The sequence below is a fragment of the Thalassophryne amazonica genome, unplaced genomic scaffold (genome assembly GCF_902500255.1).
Source record: "Thalassophryne amazonica unplaced genomic scaffold, fThaAma1.1, whole genome shotgun sequence".
Taxonomy (NCBI): Eukaryota; Metazoa; Chordata; class Actinopteri; order Batrachoidiformes; family Batrachoididae; genus Thalassophryne; species Thalassophryne amazonica.
In genome coordinates this window covers 998452-1016632 of record NW_022986232.1, presented here as the reverse complement: position 1 = coordinate 1016632, position 18181 = coordinate 998452, and the positions used below count along the sequence as shown (strand labels likewise).

The 18181-nt window shown below is 40.6% G+C and overlaps 2 long non-coding RNA genes across 6 annotated transcripts; one reads left to right on the top strand and one right to left on the bottom strand.

Moving 5' to 3' along the window:
• Positions 1-763: 763 nt before the first annotated feature.
• Positions 764-17722, bottom strand: LOC117505628. 2 transcript variants are annotated; one of them, XR_004559183.1, is made up of 3 exons: positions 17585-17722; positions 2993-2996; positions 764-774 (listed from the first exon to the last, which is right to left on the bottom strand). It is a non-coding gene; the product is annotated as an uncharacterized LOC117505628 (long non-coding RNA). The 2 variants fall into 2 exon arrangements; XR_004559184.1 differs by lacking the exons at positions 764-774; positions 2993-2996 and adding exons at positions 11443-11453; positions 11583-11585.
• LOC117505627 lies at positions 3559-17758 on the top strand. Of its 4 annotated transcripts, none has more exons than XR_004559182.1 (2): positions 3559-3569; positions 17587-17758. It is a non-coding gene; the product is annotated as an uncharacterized LOC117505627 (long non-coding RNA). The 4 variants fall into 4 exon arrangements; XR_004559181.1 differs by lacking the exon at positions 3559-3569 and adding an exon at positions 4534-4543; XR_004559180.1 differs by lacking the exon at positions 3559-3569 and adding an exon at positions 15308-15323.
• The last annotated feature ends 423 nt before the right edge of the window (positions 17759-18181 follow it).

Below are 18181 nucleotides of genomic sequence, written 5' to 3'. Positions count from 1 at the left end.
TAAACTCTGTAAGGGAGATAGAGTATCTCGTCAATAGTTTTACATCCTCTTTGAAGACAACTTTGGATGCTGTAGCTCCTCTGAAAAAGAGAGCTTTAAATCAGAAGTGTCTGACTCCGTGGTATAACTCACAAACTCGTAGCTTAAAGCAGATAACCCGTAAGTTGGAGAGGAAATGGCGTCTCACTAATTTAGAAGATCTTCACTTAGCCTGGAAAAAGAGTTTGTTGCTCTATAAAAAAGCCCTCCGTAAAGCTAGGACATCTTTCTACTCATCACTAATTGAAGAAAATAAGAATAACCTCAGGTTTCTTTTCAGCACTGTAGCTAAGCTGACAAAGAGTCAGAGCTCTATTGAGCTGAGTATTCCATTAACATTAACTAGTAATGACTTCATGACTTTCTTTGCTAACAAAATTTTGACTATTAGAGAAAAAATTACTCATAACCATACCAAAGATGTATCGCTATCTTTGGCTGCTTTCAGTGATGCCGGTATTTGGTTAGACTCTTTCTCTCCGGTTGTTCTGTCTGAGTTATTTTCATTGGTTGCTTCGTCCAAACCATCGGCATGTTTATTGGACCCCATTCCTGCCAGGCTGCTCAAGGAAGTCCTACCATTATTTAATGCTTCAATCTTAAATATGATCAATCTATTTTTGTTAGTTGGTTATGTACCACAGGCCTTTAAGGTGGCAGTAATTAAACCATTACTTAAAAAGCCATCACTTGACCCAGCTATCTTAGCTAATTATAGGCCAATTTCCAACCTTCCTTTTCTCTCAAAGATTCTTGAGAGGGTAGTTGTAAAACAGCTAACTGATCACCTGCAGAGGAATGGTCTATTTGAAGAGTTTCAGTCAGGTTTTAGAATTCATCATAGTACAGAAACAGCATTAGTGAAGGTTACAAATGATCTTCTTATGGCTTCGGACAGTGGACTTATCTCTGTGCTTGTTCTGTTGGACCTCAGTGCTGCTTTTGATACTGTTGACCATAAAATTTTATTACAGAGATTAGAGCATGTCATAGGTATTAAAGGCACTGCGCTGCGGTGGTTTGAATCATATTTGTCTAATAGATTACAGTTTGTTCATGTAAATGGGGAATCTTCTTCACGGACTAAAGTTAATTATGGAGTTCCACAAGGTTCTGTGCTAGGACCAATTTTATTCACTTTATACATGCTTCCCTTAGGCAGTATTATTAGACGGTATTGCTTAAATTTTCATTGTTACGCAGATGATACCCAGCTTTATCTATCCATGAAGCCAGAGGATACACACCAATTAGCTAAACTGCAGGATTGTCTTACAGACATAAAGACATGGATGACCTCTAATTTCCTGCTTTTGAACTCAGATAAAACTGAAGTTATTGTACTTGGCCCCACAAATCTTAGAAGCATGGTGTCTAACCAGATCGTTACTCTGGATGGCATTTCCCTGATCTCTAGTAATACTGTGAGAAATCTTGGAGTCATTTTTGATCAGGATATGTCATTCAAAGCGCATATTAAACAAATATGTAGGACTGCCTTTTTGCATTTACGCAATATCTCTAAAATCAGAAAGGTCTTGTCTCAGAGTGATGCTGAAAAACTAATTCATGCATTTATTTCCTCTAGGCTGGACTATTGTAATTCATTATTATCAGGTTGTCCTAAAAGTTCCCTAAAAAGCCTTCAGTTGGTTCAGAATGCTGCAGCTAGAGTACTGACGGGGACTAGCAGGAGAGAGCATATCTCACCTGTGTTGGCCTCTCTTCATTGGCTTCCTGTTAATTCTAGAATAGAATTTAAAATTCTTCTTCTTACTTATAAGGTTTTGAATAATCAGGTCCCATCTTATCTTAGGGACCTCATAGTACCATATTACCCCATTAGAGCGCTTCGCTCTCAGACTGCGGGCTTACTTGTAGTTCCTAGGGTTTGTAAGAGTAGAATGGGAGGCAGAGCCTTCAGCTTTCAGGCTCCTCTCCTGTGGAACCAGCTCCCCATTCAGATCAGGGAGACAGATACCCTCTCTACTTTTAAGATTAGGCTTAAAACTTTCCTTTTCGCTAAGGCTTATAGTTAGGGCTGGATCGGGTGACCCTGGACCATCCCTTGGTTATGCTGCTTTAGACGTAGATTGTGGGGGGGTTCCCATGATGCACTGTTTCTTTCTCTTTTTGCTCCGTATGCATCACTCTGCATTTAATCATTAGTGATCGATCTCTGCCCCCCTTCACGGCATGTCTTTTTCCTGTTTTTTTCTCCTCAGCCCCAACCAGTCTCAGCAGAAGACTGCCCCTCCCTGAGCCTGGTTCTGCTGGAGGTTTCTTCCTGTTAAAAGGGAGTTTTTCCTTCCCACTGTTGCCAAGTGCTTGCTCACAGGGGGTCGTTTTGACCGTTGGGGTTTTTTATAATTGTTGTATGGCCTTGCCTTGCAGTGTGGAGCGCCTTGGGGCAGCTGTTTGTTGTGATTTGGCGCTATATAAGAAAAAAGTTGATTGATTGATTCCTGAAAGTGCAACTCACTGGATCGTTTAGATAGCTAATGTGGTTTTAGGTGCACTACCGCCACCTACTGGACTAGATTCTGGACAATAATAGTGATGCGGTCTCTGTGTGTTTGTGTATCCGGAGCATCAACTGAATCCAGCAAGAGCTGACTTTTGTCCTTTGGCAAACATGAATTTTTCATGAGGATTCAAGTCTTGAAAACAACAATGTTCGGAATAATATTTTTTGAGAAATCAGTAATTTTTGAAAACAACCCTGTTTATGTTGCACTTCCACAATAAGAGCCTGCTTTTCAAAATAAAAGCCTTTGAGGTTGCTGCAGACCTGACAGAGTTCATCAGACGGATCATCGGATAATGGAGCATCAGGCGGACCTCTACTGGTGGTTGGCTCTCACTGCGGTATTGTATCACTTCCTGTTCCGGAGCACAGCAGTGTTTTGCTGTATCTGTTAGCTGTTTAATCTGCGTAGTTAGATTGATCTACATAACTAGATAACGATTTGTTTCACAGTGTAATCTTCACGTGCCTTAACTAAACCACTCCCTCTGCTGAATCACCTCTAAATTATTTACACATTATTCACTTTGTATGTTTTTAGGAATCCGCTAGCTTAGCACAGCTACTAGCTCTTAGCCGGTTTAGCATGGCGGCTTCTCCTGTCTCTCCCACACTTTTCTGCTCTGGGTGTGAAATGTTTAGTTATTCCTCGGCCTCCTGTAGCAGTAACGGTACTTGTTATAAGTGTAGCTTGTTCGTAGCTTTGGAGGCCAGGCTGGGCGAATTGGAGACTCGGCTCTGCACCTTGGAAAATCCTACAGCTAGCCAGGCCCCTGTAGTTGGTGCGGACCAAGGTAGCTTAGCCGCCGTTAGCTGTCCCCCAGCAGATCCCGAGCAGCCGGGAAAGCAGGCCGGCTGGGTGACTGTGAGAAAGAAGCATAGTTCTAAACACAAGCCCCCCTATACACCACCAACCCGTTCACATCTCTAACCGTTTTTCCCACTCGGCGACACACCAGCCGAGGAACAAACTCTGGTTATTGGCGACTCTGTTTTGAGAAATGTGAAGTTAGCGACACCATCAACCATAGTCAGTTGTCTTCCGGGGGCCAGAGCAGGCGACATTGAAGGAAATTTGAAACTGCTGGCTAAGGCTAAACGTAAAGTCGGTAAGATTGTAATTCACGTCGGCAGTAATGACACCCGGTTACGCCAATCGGAGGTCACTAAAATTAATATTGAATCGGCGTGTAACTTTGCAAAAACAATGTCGGACTCTGTAGTTTTCTCTGGGCCCCTCCCCAATCGGACCGGAAGTGACATGTTTAGCCGCATGTTCTCCTTGAATTGCTGGCTGTCTGAGTGGTGTCCAAAAAATGAGGTGGGCTTCATAGATAATTGGCAAAGCTTCTAGAAATCTGGCCAATTTTATTAAACCCTCCAAACCATGACTATCCAGGGTTGGGACCAGGAAGCAGAGTTATAGTCTTACACACCTCTCTGCAGCTTCTCTCCCCCTGCCATCCCCTCATTACCCCATCCCCGTAGAGATGGTGCCTGCTCCCAGACCACCAATAACCAGTAAAAATCTATTTAAGCATAAAAATTCAAAAAGAAAAATAATATAGCACCTTCAACTACACCACAGACTAAAACAGTTAAATGTGGTCTATTAAACATTAGGTCTCTCTCTTCTAAGTCCCTGTTGGTAAATGATATAATAATTGATCAACATATTGATTTATTCTGCCTTACAGAAACCTGGTTACAGCAGGATGAATATGTTAGTTTAAATGAGTCAACACCCCCGAGTCACACTAACTGTCAGAACGCTCGTAGCACGGGCCGAGGCGGAGGATTAGCAGCAATCTTCCACTCCAGCTTATTAATTAATCAAAGAGCTTTAATTCTCTGCATCAGACACTTTAACACCATGACACAGAGTGGAAATGCAAACTCTTCTTTTCATTAACACTTTGTTGGATGAATTTACTCTACAGCACATTTATTATTTATTTATTTTTTAATATAATAAGTGTGCCGTCTTCTTAAACATGGAGTCATTACACACAAACGTGGTTCAGTAACAAAAACCAAACAGAGACTTTATTCTAAAACTTGACTTTTGAATGTCTTGTGGACGTTGTGTCCCAGGGATGTAGTAAATTTAACATCTTGTGTCCATGATGTTGTGTCAGGAGAGCATCTAATTTCGTTTTATGTTGTCTTGTTTGCATAGTCTGCATCCATAAGGACCATTGTTACAAATACAAAGTATTTACTGACCATTTCCATTCATGTATGCTGGAAAAAAAACAAAAAAAAAAAAACAAAAAAACATTTGCTGCTATTGGGAGTGACTGAGTCAACTTTTGGATTTTGTTTTGAACACAGCACATTATTATTATTCACATTATGGGACCTGTCAGGAGTTTCGAAATATTTGCAAAAAAATCTGAAAAGGAATTCTGGTTTTATTTATGTTATTTCATTTAATTATTTTTCATTGTTATTTATGTTATTTTAATGTGTGATTGTTTATTTTTGATTAACATTAAAACTTTAAGGCTTGTCATTTAGCCGTTGTCAATCTATAATCTAAATCAGTCCCTTTGGTTGTTTGCAAAAGCAAATCTGGAAAAGCTTTAACTTTAACCCCTGCATGGATTTCTTTAAATAATCATGTTACTTGTAAGTAATTTTAAAGGTCTTAGTATTTCACTTGTGTGTCTTTGTTTTTTCATTTATCTTTAATGTCTTTTTAGTAGAATGCAGTGGGCCCCAAACCTGGGGTCCTAAAGTTGCATCCTAGGCTCTATAGTTATCCTAACCAGAACTGGCATTGTATCCAAGGCCTCTCTTCAAGATGGTGATCGTTCCTTTAACTGCAGACAACTGCACCTCATGTGGACTTGGGTGACCAGGGATTGCCTCGAGGTATTTCTTCAGGTTCTTCTTCATCAGGCCTGTTGCTCCACCACAACTGGGATGATATTGATGTCTTTCAATGACCATGTTGTTCGTAGGTCATTTTTCAGGTCTTAGTATTTTGTGATCTTTCCCCTTTCTGCTCAATTCAGGCCGTAGTCATTGGGGACTGTCACATCGATGACTTTGGCTGTTTTCTCTTGCTTGTTCCAGATGACAATATCAGGTTTGATTGCACCTCCTTCGATGTGTCTTCCTGCTGGGATCTCTTTGTCATAGAAGATAGTTACTTTTCTGTTGGATGAGACTGGTGCTAGATCGTGTTCTTTGACTTCCATCTCCAGTTCCTTGCATATCTTCCAGTGGAGATATTGACAGATCATGTTGTGTCTGGATGTATATTGTCCGTCTGCCATGAGGATCTGGCCTGCTGATGTTAGATGTTTACACTCTCAACAACTGGATGACAGAATCTGCATTTATCATTTTGTGAGATTTCTGCCATTTTTTTGAAGCCATTTGTTAGAAGTCCCTGATCTTCTGCTCCAATCAGAATTCTGTCTCCATCAAAACCAAGTTCTCCATTTTTTAGCCACTGCATTGATCCAACTTTGTCGATGTATTCCTTTTCCAGTTCTTCTTGGAATCGTCCGGCCCTTTTGTGCTCTTTCCATCTTTCCACTCGATGTTTTCCTTCTCTTTTGTTGTATTGTTCTCTGGTCTGTCTGTGAGTTTTGTTGCAGGCGTCAGATTGTTTCTTTCTCTCTCTTGTAGAATTTCTCCGCCAAAGTTTTTCACCAGTTTTGTGACTGTCTGTTCAGATAAGGTCTTCTCGTGGTGTTGTGTGACCTTTTTCATGATTTCTTCTTCAGAGCTCTTTAAGTACTGTCCAATACTTATTATCGATGCTCTGTAGGCCTGGTTGATTTCAGTGAGACCCAGACCTTCTCCTCTGTGAGGGAGATATATTCTGTCCATGTGCTGATTTCTGTATGTGACTTTGTGGAGGCTGAGCATCTTCCTGGTTTTTGTGTCCAACTTATTAAGCTCACGCTGTGGCCAGTTCACTATGCCAAACCCATAGGTCACCACTGGTATTGCAAACTGGTTTATGGCTGTGATCTTGTTTTTTAGTGTCAACTCTGTTTTGCAGATCTTTTTTAAGCGGTTTAGGTATTCTTGTGTTGTTTTCTTTCTCATTTTCTTGTGCTCAATTGTAGTATTTTGTTCAATTCCCAAGTATTTGTATGTGGAGTCTACAGCCAGATCTTCAATGTAGCTCCCTTCATCCAACTGTCTGTTTTCTGTTTTTGTCTTTTTTCCTTTTGTCATTGTGCATTTTGAGCATTTATCCAGTCCAAATTCCACACCAATGTCTTTGGAGAACTTATGGACAGTTTCCACGAGCTGACTGAGTCCCTTTTTTTGTGTTGACACAGATTTTCAAGTCATCCATGAACAGCAGATGGTTCACAAGTTTTTGATGTTTCCTTCCTCTGTCTCTACTTAAGTCATATCTGATGTCATGCTCCTTCAGGATCTTGCTGAGTGAGAGTCTGTCTCCCTGGAATATCCCTCTCTGAACTCATATGTCTAGGATTATTTGTCCCTCTGTGTGGTTGAGGGTGATGGTGGTGTTCCACTTGTTCATTTGTGTTCTCAGGAAAGATCTTTTTTCCTCATTGATGTTGTAGAGTTCTAAGCACCTCATGATCCAGGAGTGTGGTACACTGTCAAATGCCTTTTTGTAATCAATCCAAGCCATGCTGAGGTTCCTCTACCTTGTTTTGCAGTCCTCCAGAATAGATTTGTCTGTCAGTAACTGGCCTTTAGCTCCTAATCTTCTTCTGGAACAACCTTTCTGTTCATTTTCCAGGTAGCCACCAGTGTCAAGATGTTCATAAATGACATCAGTTATGATTCCTGTCAGTCATTTGTACGTTGTTGTTAGGCAGCAGATGGGTCTGTACTTGTTGGGAAGCTGTGTTTCTTTGGTCTTTGGTAGTAGGTTTGTGTTCCCAGTTGTTATCCAGTCTGGTGTGTCCTCTTCTCTGTTCAATATTTTTTGTCAAAGCCACAGCATAATGTTGGTGTAATGCTGTCAGTCTTTTCAGCCAAAAATTTGGGATTTTGTCGATGCAAGGTGCCTTGAAGTTACTGTATTCACTCATTTTCTTTCTGATCCCTTCTCCAGTTATTATAGTTGCTGGCAGTCTTTGCTTTTCTCTTTTATTACTTTTATTCACTCGGCCTCCTGGTGTTGTTTTGACTATTCAAAGCGTGGTCTCCAGAATCTTTCAACTTCTTCTTTCTCAGGTGGCTGTTGTACTTCTGTCATGTCCTTTGCCATGTTCCTGTAAACTAGTCTTGGATTTTCTGCAGACTTCTGGTTTATCTGTTTTGTATTTACTTTCTTGTGTTGCTTTCACTAAGGCTTAATGTTGAGCCAGCCTCACTCCCAGTTCTTTATCTCCAACATTTTTGTCTTTTCATTTTCATTTGTCTTGGATTTCCTTTGTCTTTTGGTTTTTCATTTATCTTTGATGTCTTTTTAGTAGAATGCAATGGGCCCCATACCTGGGGTCTAAAGATCAGATCTGGCATTGTATCCGAGGGCTCTCTTCAAGATGGTGATCGTTCCCTTAATCGCAGACAACTGCACCTCATGTGCACTTGGGTGACCGGGGACTGCCTCAAGATATTTCTTCAGGTTCTTCTTCATCAGGCCTGTTGCTCCCACCACAACTGGGATGATATCGATGTTTTTCAATGACCATGTTGTTCTTAGGTCATTTTTCAGATCTTGGTATTTCGAGATCTTTCCCCTTTCAGCTCGATTCAGGCCGTAATCATTGGGGACTTTTGGCTGTTTTCTCTTGTTTGTTCCAGATGACAATATCAGGTTTGATTGCACCTCCTTCAATGTGTCTTCCTGCTGGGATCTCTTTGTCGTAGAAGATCGTTACTTTTCCGTTGGATGAGACTGGTGTTGGTTCGTGCTCCCAGACATGTTCTTTGACTTCCATCTCCAGTTCCTTGCAGATCTTCCAGTGGCGATATTGACGAATCTTGTTGTGTCTGGATGTATAATGCCCATCTGCCATGAGGATCTGGCATGCTGAAGTTAGATGGTTTACACTCTCAACAGCTGTATGACAGAATCGGCATTTATCATTCTGTGAGATCCCTGCCATTTTTTTGAAGCCATTTGTTAGAAGTCCCTGATCTTGTGCTCCAATCAGAATTCTTTCTCCATCAAAACCAAGTTTTCCATTTTTTAGCCATTGCATTGAGCCAACTTTGTCGATGTATTCCTTTTCGAGTTCTTCTTGGAAACGTCCGGCTCTTTTGTGCTGTTTCCATCTTTCCACTCGATGTTTTCCTTCTCTTTTGCTGTATTGTTCTCTGGTTTGTCTTGCAAGTTTTGTTGCAGGCATGAGACTGTTGCTTTTTCTCTCTTGTAGAAGTTCTCCGCCAAAGTTTTTTACCAGTTTAGTGATTGAGGTCCGTTCAGTTATGGCCTTGTGGTGTTGTGTGACCGTTTTTACGATTTCTTCTTCAGAGCTCTTTAAGTATTGTCCAATACTTATTATCGATGCTCTGTAGGCCTGGTTGATTTCAGTGAGACCCATACCGCCTTCTCTGCGAGGGAGATATATTCTGTCCATGCATTGATTTCTGTATGTGATTTTGTGGAGGGTGAGCATTTTCCTGGTTTTTGTGTCCAATTTATTAAGCTCACATTGTGGCCAGTTCACTATTCCAAATCCATAGGTCACCACTGGTATTGCAAACTGGTTTATGGCTGTGATCTTATTTTTTGTCTTGTATGAATTATCATGTGAGTTTTCAGGTTGCCCTTTTGTCCAAACCTTCGACCACATTCAGAACAGACAAATGCTTTTTGCCCTGTATGAATTATCATGTGAGTGTTCAGGTTGCTCTTTCGTCCAAACCTTTGACCACACTCAGCACAGACAAATGATTTTTGTCTTGTATGAGTTATCATGTGTGTGTTCAGGTGATCCTTTCGTCCAAATCTTCGACCACACTCAGAACAGACAAATGCTTTTTGCCCTGTATGAATTATCATGTGTGTGTTTAGGTAGCTCTTTAATCCAAATCTTTGACCACATTCAGAACAAACAAATGGTTTTTGTCCTGTATGAATTATCATGTGTGTGTTCAGAGTGCCATTTTGTCCAAATCTTTTCCCACACTCACAACAAACAAATGCTTTTTGCCCTGTATGAATTATCATGTGTCTGTTCAGAGTGCTCTTTCGCCGAAATCTTTGACCACATTCAGAACAGACAAATTGTTTTTGTCCTGTATGCATTATCATATGTTTGTTCAGGTAGGTCTTTAGTGCAAATCTTTGACCACATTCAGAACATACAAATGGTTTTTTCCCTGTATGAATTATCATGTGTGTGTTCAGAGCGCTCTTTAGTCCAAATCTTTGACCGCATTCAGAACAAACAAATGCTTTTCGTCCTGTATGAATTATCATGTGTGTTTTCAGAGTGCTCTTGCGTCCAAATTTTTGACCACATTCAGAACAGCCAAATGTTTTTTGTCCTGTCTGAATTCTAATGTGTTTGTTCAGAGTGCCCTTCTGTTTCTGTCTTTTACTCCAATCAGAACAGCTAAATGGTTTTCTTCTTGCTTGCCTCTCCTTTTGTTGCTCTGAGTTGTTCATGTGACGAGATGCTTTAACATATTTAGAGCCTTTAAACTGTTTCTCATCAGTGTTGCCTGAACGAACAATGTTGGTATTTTTCCAAAAGTTAAAACTTGACTGAAGTTTTCTGGTCTGTTTCCAGTCATAACTGTCATCAGTGTCAGTTCCAGAAGTGTCTGAACTCCTGCCACTGGTATCTGGTTGTAAATGACTGTTTGGACCCGAGTTGCTGGCTGGTTGTGGTCCTCCATCGTCCTCTCCATCAGCTTCTGCTGTCAGTGTTCTGTGTACAGATGAGCTGCTGGCTACAGGCTCAGCCTCTGTGCTCTCATCACTTGGGCTTTGATGAAGCTGTGATGACTCTGGTTTTTCATCATCATTTTCACTCTTCACAGGGACGGCAGTGAAACCAAACTTGGTGAGATCTGCCTCCTCCAGCTGCTGAAGCTGCTCTCCCTGCTGACTTATCCACAGCTTCTCTTCTTCTTTAATGTCCTCCTGGTCAACACTCAGATTCCATTCCTGGTGTTCAGGGAGAGTTTCTTCTTTAAACACCAACAACGGCTGCATGTCTGCAAAGAAACAAATGAACAGTAAACGTTAAAACAGCACCCAAGGATCAGAGTGGTGAGTTTGACCGATTGCAGGACGTTATTCTACCGATGGAACTGAATGTGGAAATGTACATAAGGAGGGTTTGTTTTACATTTAACGCATGCTTTTCACACCCTGGGCATCCTACGTGAAATCCTGCTTGAAGTGGGGGTGGGCGTTAATTGATTATTTTTTTTAGTGGGCATTTCATAAACTTTAATTTAAAAATACTAATTTAATTTCAAGTGGGCATTTAACCAACTTTCTGTCTGGCATTTTTTGATCTCTGCAGCAAAAAAATAAATAAAATTTAAAAATGAATAAAAAGTGACATGATGTGGACAGTACTTTTCAGTATTAGCCACACAATTTCCTTCACTGAAACAGTTTGTGCGGCATTTATATGAAAGCAGAAAACTCTGGCACTGATGGAAGGTTCAAAAGTTCCTACATGTTTAAATCAAGTCAACTCTGCAGTTAAATAACCCATTTGTTGCTGTCTGCGATGACTGCTCATTAAGATTAAAAAAAAAAAAAAAATCCAGAATATCCCGAAGCCACGTGAGGTCAGTTTTCTCCGTGTTGGTGTATTTCTCTCTGTTCCACTCTCTCTCTCTCACTGAAAATGGCAGCAGGAAAGATCTCCGTCTGAACTCCCTTCAAAGTTCTGAACATGCACAAAGCCTTCTCATGAACTTGGGAACATCAACTGACAAGGACCTCATTCTGCTGGATAAAAAACTAGCTTCTGTCAGACAAAAAACAAACTGAAAGCAGCTCCTTCACCGTGTGCAAGCTACAAAGCAAGCCACATTGTCACAGAACACTTCCTGTTTCTTGCACGAGTCTTTCACAATAAGAGCACAGGACAAACTGTTGAGGCCATCAAAAGTCAGACACAGAAGAGCAGAAGAAGAGAAAATCATCATGAAAACTTTTCATGAATAAATGTTAGAACAACACTCATTAAAATAAAGTATCAGAGTAGTGAGTTTGACCTGATAATACATTTTTACACTGATGGAACTGTTAGAGTGGAAATGTACATCAGGATTCATTTTAAATTTCACAAGTTTTAATTCACTTCTTTGCCGATTGTAATACTTTTTTCTGGATTTTTTATGTTCTTTTTTATGTGTTGTTTTAAAATTTTATTCTATATGTGTTTTATTTTTGTGAATTTGTTTTTAATGTTAAGCACTGTGGACACCAGGTGCTGTAAAGCACTTTATAAATAAATGTTGATTGATTGGATTGCTACAAAGCAGTATAGGATGTCTCAGAACAGTACAGAATACTGCTGCCCAAGTTTAGATGAAAACCAGGAGGTTTGATCACAGACATTCTGGTTTCCCTTCACTGGCTCCATCTGCCTCAAAGAGAAGGTTTCATAGTTTTGTTGCTGACATATAAGGCTCTAAACGATCATGAACTCAACTATCTTGCTGAACTTGTTCAGCCTGATATGTGTCCCACAACCATAGATACCAGACCAGTGGGTTATACCTGCTGCAACTGTGGCAGACCATGCTGGTCCTGCATCAGCCTGTACAGCTACACCAGGCACTGTAAATCAACAACTTGATGGACGACCTCAGGCGTAGAAACCATGATTGACAGAGCCATTTGGAGAGACCATACTGTTTGTTTGTCTTGATAAATCATGTAAGTAAAGGTCAAAACATAAATCAGTGTCTTGGGAATGTTCACGTTATCCTGATAGTGGGGTCTGGGTTTGCTTGGGCATCTGGGGTCAGAGGAGGGGCTTCGGGGGTTGCTGGGCAGCGCTGTCCCGCGGGGCTGCTGGTCCTGTTGGGGGGTGGTTGAGAAGTGGGCAGCCGACGTTCTTTTTATTATCATCATGATGGGAGAATGTGGAGTTTTCTTTTAATTGATATTATGTATGCTGAACATATATTGTGCTAACTTTACATTTAAGTGTGATCACTTAATGCAAAAAAACAAAAAAACAAAACAAAACAAAACAAAAAAAAACAACACACAGCTGTCCTCAGGGAATAAGACATGAGAAGGCCACTCTCACCCATTTGAGAAAAATATGTTTGTCTTGGCCCAACTTGGGTTAGATGAGTCCGGCAGCTGTACTGGAGACGTGGGGAGGGTTATGACTGGTGCAATTGTTGCTCGGTTGAGTTTTAAATATGTTCACATCACAGGGAATGTAGTTAATATTCTACTGATTAATGATTCATTTAGCCTAATGGTGACCATTAATCAGAATGTTTTTTCTTAATCACTTTGTCTGTTTGACCGGTGGATTACCCGCACTGTCCACAGATATAGCGCAGACTGTTACACAGTGCCGTTACACACTGTTCTGCGGCCCTTGTGCGGCCATGAAATCGCATCGTATGCCGCATGTCACCTCAGAGCTGCACAGCTGCCGCCAGGACCTTAGAAGGCCCGCTCAGTGTCCACACGCAAACCGCCGCGATCAAAATGGTCGGCCTAAAGTCTGGCACTGCACCTGACTTCCACAGAAGGTTACAGACAACCTGTAGAAAACAAAATGAGCTGAATACTACATTAATCACTTGTCTACATTTCTGTACATCATGCATTCAGTTTAGATTTTGTGTGTGTGTGTGTGCACGCAGTTTTTGTGTTTTTCCCCCCACTGCCTGACTGGCAGCACCTGCATGAAAACACCTCACTTGGAACCTTTTAAAATGTAAGTAGGTGCATTAAGGGGGGGCTGTGAAATGAAAATTGTGAAATCAGTGGAAAATTTACAGGGGGTCTGTGGGTGCAGCTCCCCAGGAGCTGGGGTCTCGGGCCCGCTGGGCCCCAGAAACCAAATTAATTTTGTATCTAATGATTTCAGCATCTCCTGGAAGAAAAATCTCAAAAGAAGTGCATATTTAATTGATCCTAGATTCAACCTTTCATTTACACTGTCAATGATGATGTTGAAATAACAGAATATGACGTGGAAGTAGGACCTGGAATGATTTTTCTTTTAATTTGAAACCAAATTATGCATTAACTTACAACAATTAAACTACACAAAGTTCATGTAAAAAGACTGTTAAAGCATTTCAAAAACCACAGCTAAAGCTTGGAGAATATTTTGAAAATCAGGGTAAAATATCAACATACCTTATAGTAAAAAAGTCACTTACCGTATATTCTTGTGTAAATTCCTGTAAGTCAATTCAATCAATCAATTTTTTTTATATAGCGCCAAATCACAACAAACAGTTGCCCCAAGGCGCTTTATATTGTAAGGCAAGGCCATACAATAATTATGATTCAAAGCAACAATGTCTTTCTTCCAATGAAAGAAAGTCAACATTAATAAAAAAAAGTCACATAATCTTGTCTGACAAAAACAAACCAACAAAAAAACAAAACAAACAAACAAACAAACGAAAAATTCTTACCGTGTTTCCCGAGTATGGAAGCCCGTTTGTGCCACTTGAAAAAAAGGTTTTTTGATTAATTGCGAGATACTATCTCGCAATTCTGAGATACTATCTCACAATTCTGAGATACTTTACGTTACGAAATGCATTGACCACTACCCCACATGGTCATTCCATGGATTCGATTATTGACAGCTATTTTCAGCGTGGTTTCACAAACAGTGAGATTCGGACACTATTACATGAGGAGCATGACATTGAAATAAGCCTCAGAACTTTACAAAGACGTTTGGCAAGGAACCATCTCTAGCGCAGGCAGAATAAAACGGATGTTGTCGAGGTGGCAGAGTTCATCCATCAGCAGCTACAGATGTCGGGTCAACAACATGGCTACAGATGGATGCACCAGAAGTGCTGGATGGCTGGCATAACCACGGACAGAGAAACTGTCCATCTGTTGTTAAGACTCATGGATGGTGGTGGTGTAGATTTACGAGCAAGGCATCGCTTGAGACGTCGTGTTTATGTTAGTCGTGGGCCAAATAGTAAGTCAGAATTGCGAGATAGTAAGTCAGAATTACGAGATACTATCTCGCAATTAATCAAAAAACCTTTTTTTCAAGTGGCACAAACGGGCTTCCATACCTGAGGGCACAAGATGCAGTGAGCTTTTCCCGTTTCTTTTATCTTACGGATGTGTGCATGAAGACGAACTTTAAATTCAAGCCAGCACCAATTCCACAAAGTCTTGTCATTATTAAAGCGTCTTTCTCACCATCGTCCGTCTCTCCGACGTTGCTCCGTGACACAGACATGTCGTAAAATTCTTCTTTTAAAAACTTGATGGCACTTAAAATGTGCGACGTCCACGTGCTACATTTAGCTTGGAGCAGCCACACAGCATTGTTGTAGCAACCAACCAACCAGTCTCGCTTTACAACAACTGTCGCAACAGCCAGGCTTTGAAACAGGCATATTTTTCTCAGTGGACTTCTGCAGATCCAAGGACACAGTTTTGTATCTGTTATACAGATCAGTGTCTGTGGACTTAGAAAACTTGCACAATGTTAAAAAAAGAAAAAGAAAAAAAAAAAGAGACCTCTTTGCGATAGGCATTTTTAAAACCTCAGTGACAATGACAATTACAGAGTACAACACTAACACCCCCCCATGATGAAATCTACGGAATTCCTCAGATCCGCTGAGTTTTTACAGCCCTGATAAAGTTCATTATCGACTCACCACAAGCTTTGGCTTTATCTATAAATTTTAGAATCCAGAGTTTGACTTACAGCTCCGCTCAAAAGAAACAAAAGTGAATTTTCTGAACCGGAACAGTCACGTGACCTTTATCAGTCCCTGCAATGGTCTTTTTGAAAATATATTTATATTTTTCAGGCCTCAGTTGTTTTGCAGCCATAAAAGGCAGGTGCAAGGTGTTAATGAGCCAATGATGTCATTCTGTTGCTGATTAGCTGATGCCGCTCACTAGAATAACAGAGAGCCACGCATGCACGCACACAGACACACACATTAGAGCACCACAATCTCACTTGACCCTTGCATGATATTGCAGGACTTGACCACTTATGGGGACCTCCGCTCCGTTGTGCAATATATACACACACCATAACTTCACAAGGATAAACCAGAGTAGCTCTGCTGCACTTTTCCACCACATCGTCACTTTTTCATTGCATTTTTACTTTGTTTGCGTGTAATTTGCCCCAAAACCCATTGAAAATGCTGTGGTTTGTCCCCCAGAAGTACAAAAATTACATCATATGCATCATATTTTACCCCTTTAGCGCCCGCCCTCAAACAAGACTGCAGTGCCCAATAGATCCAAACTACAGAGTGGAAAAAAATAACCATTTGACATTTAGCTTGTTTTGTCCGCTCACTCGCTTGTTCTCTCTCTCTCTCTCTCTCTCTCTCTCTCTCTCTCTCTCTCTCTCTCTGAGTGCACATGAACAGTGACAAAATATGACATCATGCATCTCAAACAGAGCAAAATCAGCAGATACCGTATGTTAAAAAAGCAGCAGATCTCCGTAGCCCTGTAGCATCATCTGTGGCACCCCACCTCCATGGGGCCACTGAAGCAGTTACACAGAAAGGCATTTTCGCATCCCCTCTGCAGATTAGGTGCTTTTTAAGCTGTACAACAGATGCACACCTGCCCTCATCCTGTGCACCAAACAGAGTTTCACTCACTACACTACTTCAGCTGCAGACTCCCTCAAACTTAATTCTTTTTACTTGGAAAATAAAATGTGAAATTTCCAGATTACAGATCTTGCACAGTATGTTCAACTTTATGAAAAGGGCCATGTCTAAACATTTGATGAAAGTACACTTTAGTGTTATAAACTCTTATTTGCAAGATAAAACAAAACAGAGACATTGGGGTGCAGGTAACTATAGTTATGTGTATCAGTTCTAAACCATCTGTTTTAAACCATCAGTTCTAAGCCTGTGGTGCTCCTCAGCCTGACCTGAAGACAGTTGCTTGCACCACTCATGCTAACAGGCTAAGTGGACTGATATCAAAAAAACCAAAGATAGTTCTGTTAACAAAGACTATTTCTAGGACCAGACTTCCATCACAGCCTCGCTTTCTCCTCTCTCTTTTGAAAACCCACAATTCTGCACACTTCCACATTTACACTATTCGGGTCAACATGTCACACCTGGTAGCAAAGCCGGTAAGCTACCAAGGAAAAGGAGGAATACCTATGAGGAAGATATTTCACTGTTGCAACAACATGTTCTAAAGTATTAGTAACACAAACAAAGCTGAGTGAACAAACCTGTTCCTGTTTCTTCTTCCTGGTCTGTGATCATTCCTTCATCAGCAGGTGTTAGCTGGAGTTTCAACATGTCCCTCAGCTGCTGGACTTCAGACATGTTTGTAGAAAGACTTTAAAACACCCAAAAGAAAGAGAGAGTCAATGACCAAGTGGAGGAAAGACTAAAAACAAGCCAATTTAAAAATTGAATCATCTGCTGCTGCTCTGCTGCCCAGACTGACCAATCACAAGTGAGAGAGACAACACAGAAATGTCCCTGTGCTGGGACAGATGTCCTAAAACAGGAGAGACAAGCCCTGATTCCAGAGATCACCTGACATGCATGTTTTCCTTACTAGTCCATGGGCCAAGCAGGTTTTCGGTACCACTTAGAATCCAGCCTCACTGTATCATGGCCTACACAAAAATGTATGATAGCAATCTCAGGGTGGTAGCTATAGCCAGGTAGGGGTCAGTGAAGAATTACATAGAGGTCAAACTTTAAAAATGCTCCAATCATATTGAAAACTATATCACATTACTTGTCTGGTTATAACAATTCCAAAAAGGTACAGTTTAGACTATCTGTGATGGAATGTTATGGAGTTATGGGGTAAAAACAGCAAAAATTGTGACAAAGGTCAGTTTCAGTTTGTACAGGGGTCAAAAGTTAAAGTTGCTTCAATTTCAGTACAGAATGATGCAAATTATTGGTTGAAATAAAAGGATTAATAAATGGAATAGTTTTGACTGTGTTGAATGTTTGGTCTCCAAGGTAAAGGTCAGACAAGGTCAACATCTGTTGGATTCTATAACATGTGACACGTTACCCTGTAACATAATAACTAAGTATGACAGATGGTGCAAACTATTCCTTATTAGAACCCCATTAACCAAACAATAATTTACATCATTTTTTTTTACTGAATTTTAGCAACTTTAACTTTTGACCCCTGTACAAACTGAAATTGACCTTTGTCACCATTTTTGCTGTTTTTCCCCATAACATTCCATCATAGATAGTACAAACTATACTTTTTTGGAATTGTTACGACCAGACAAATAATATGATATAGTTTTCAACATGATTGGAGCATTTTTAAAGTTTGACCTCTATGTAATTCTTCATTGACTCCAACCTGGCTACAGCTACCACCCTGGGATGGCTATCATACATTTTTGTGTAGGCCGTGGTACACTGAGGCTGGATTTTAAGTGTTGTTTAGTCACCTTCAGTGGTACTGATTAGGTCAAAATTGATGACTGGCTCATGGACTATACGTACCTGCTG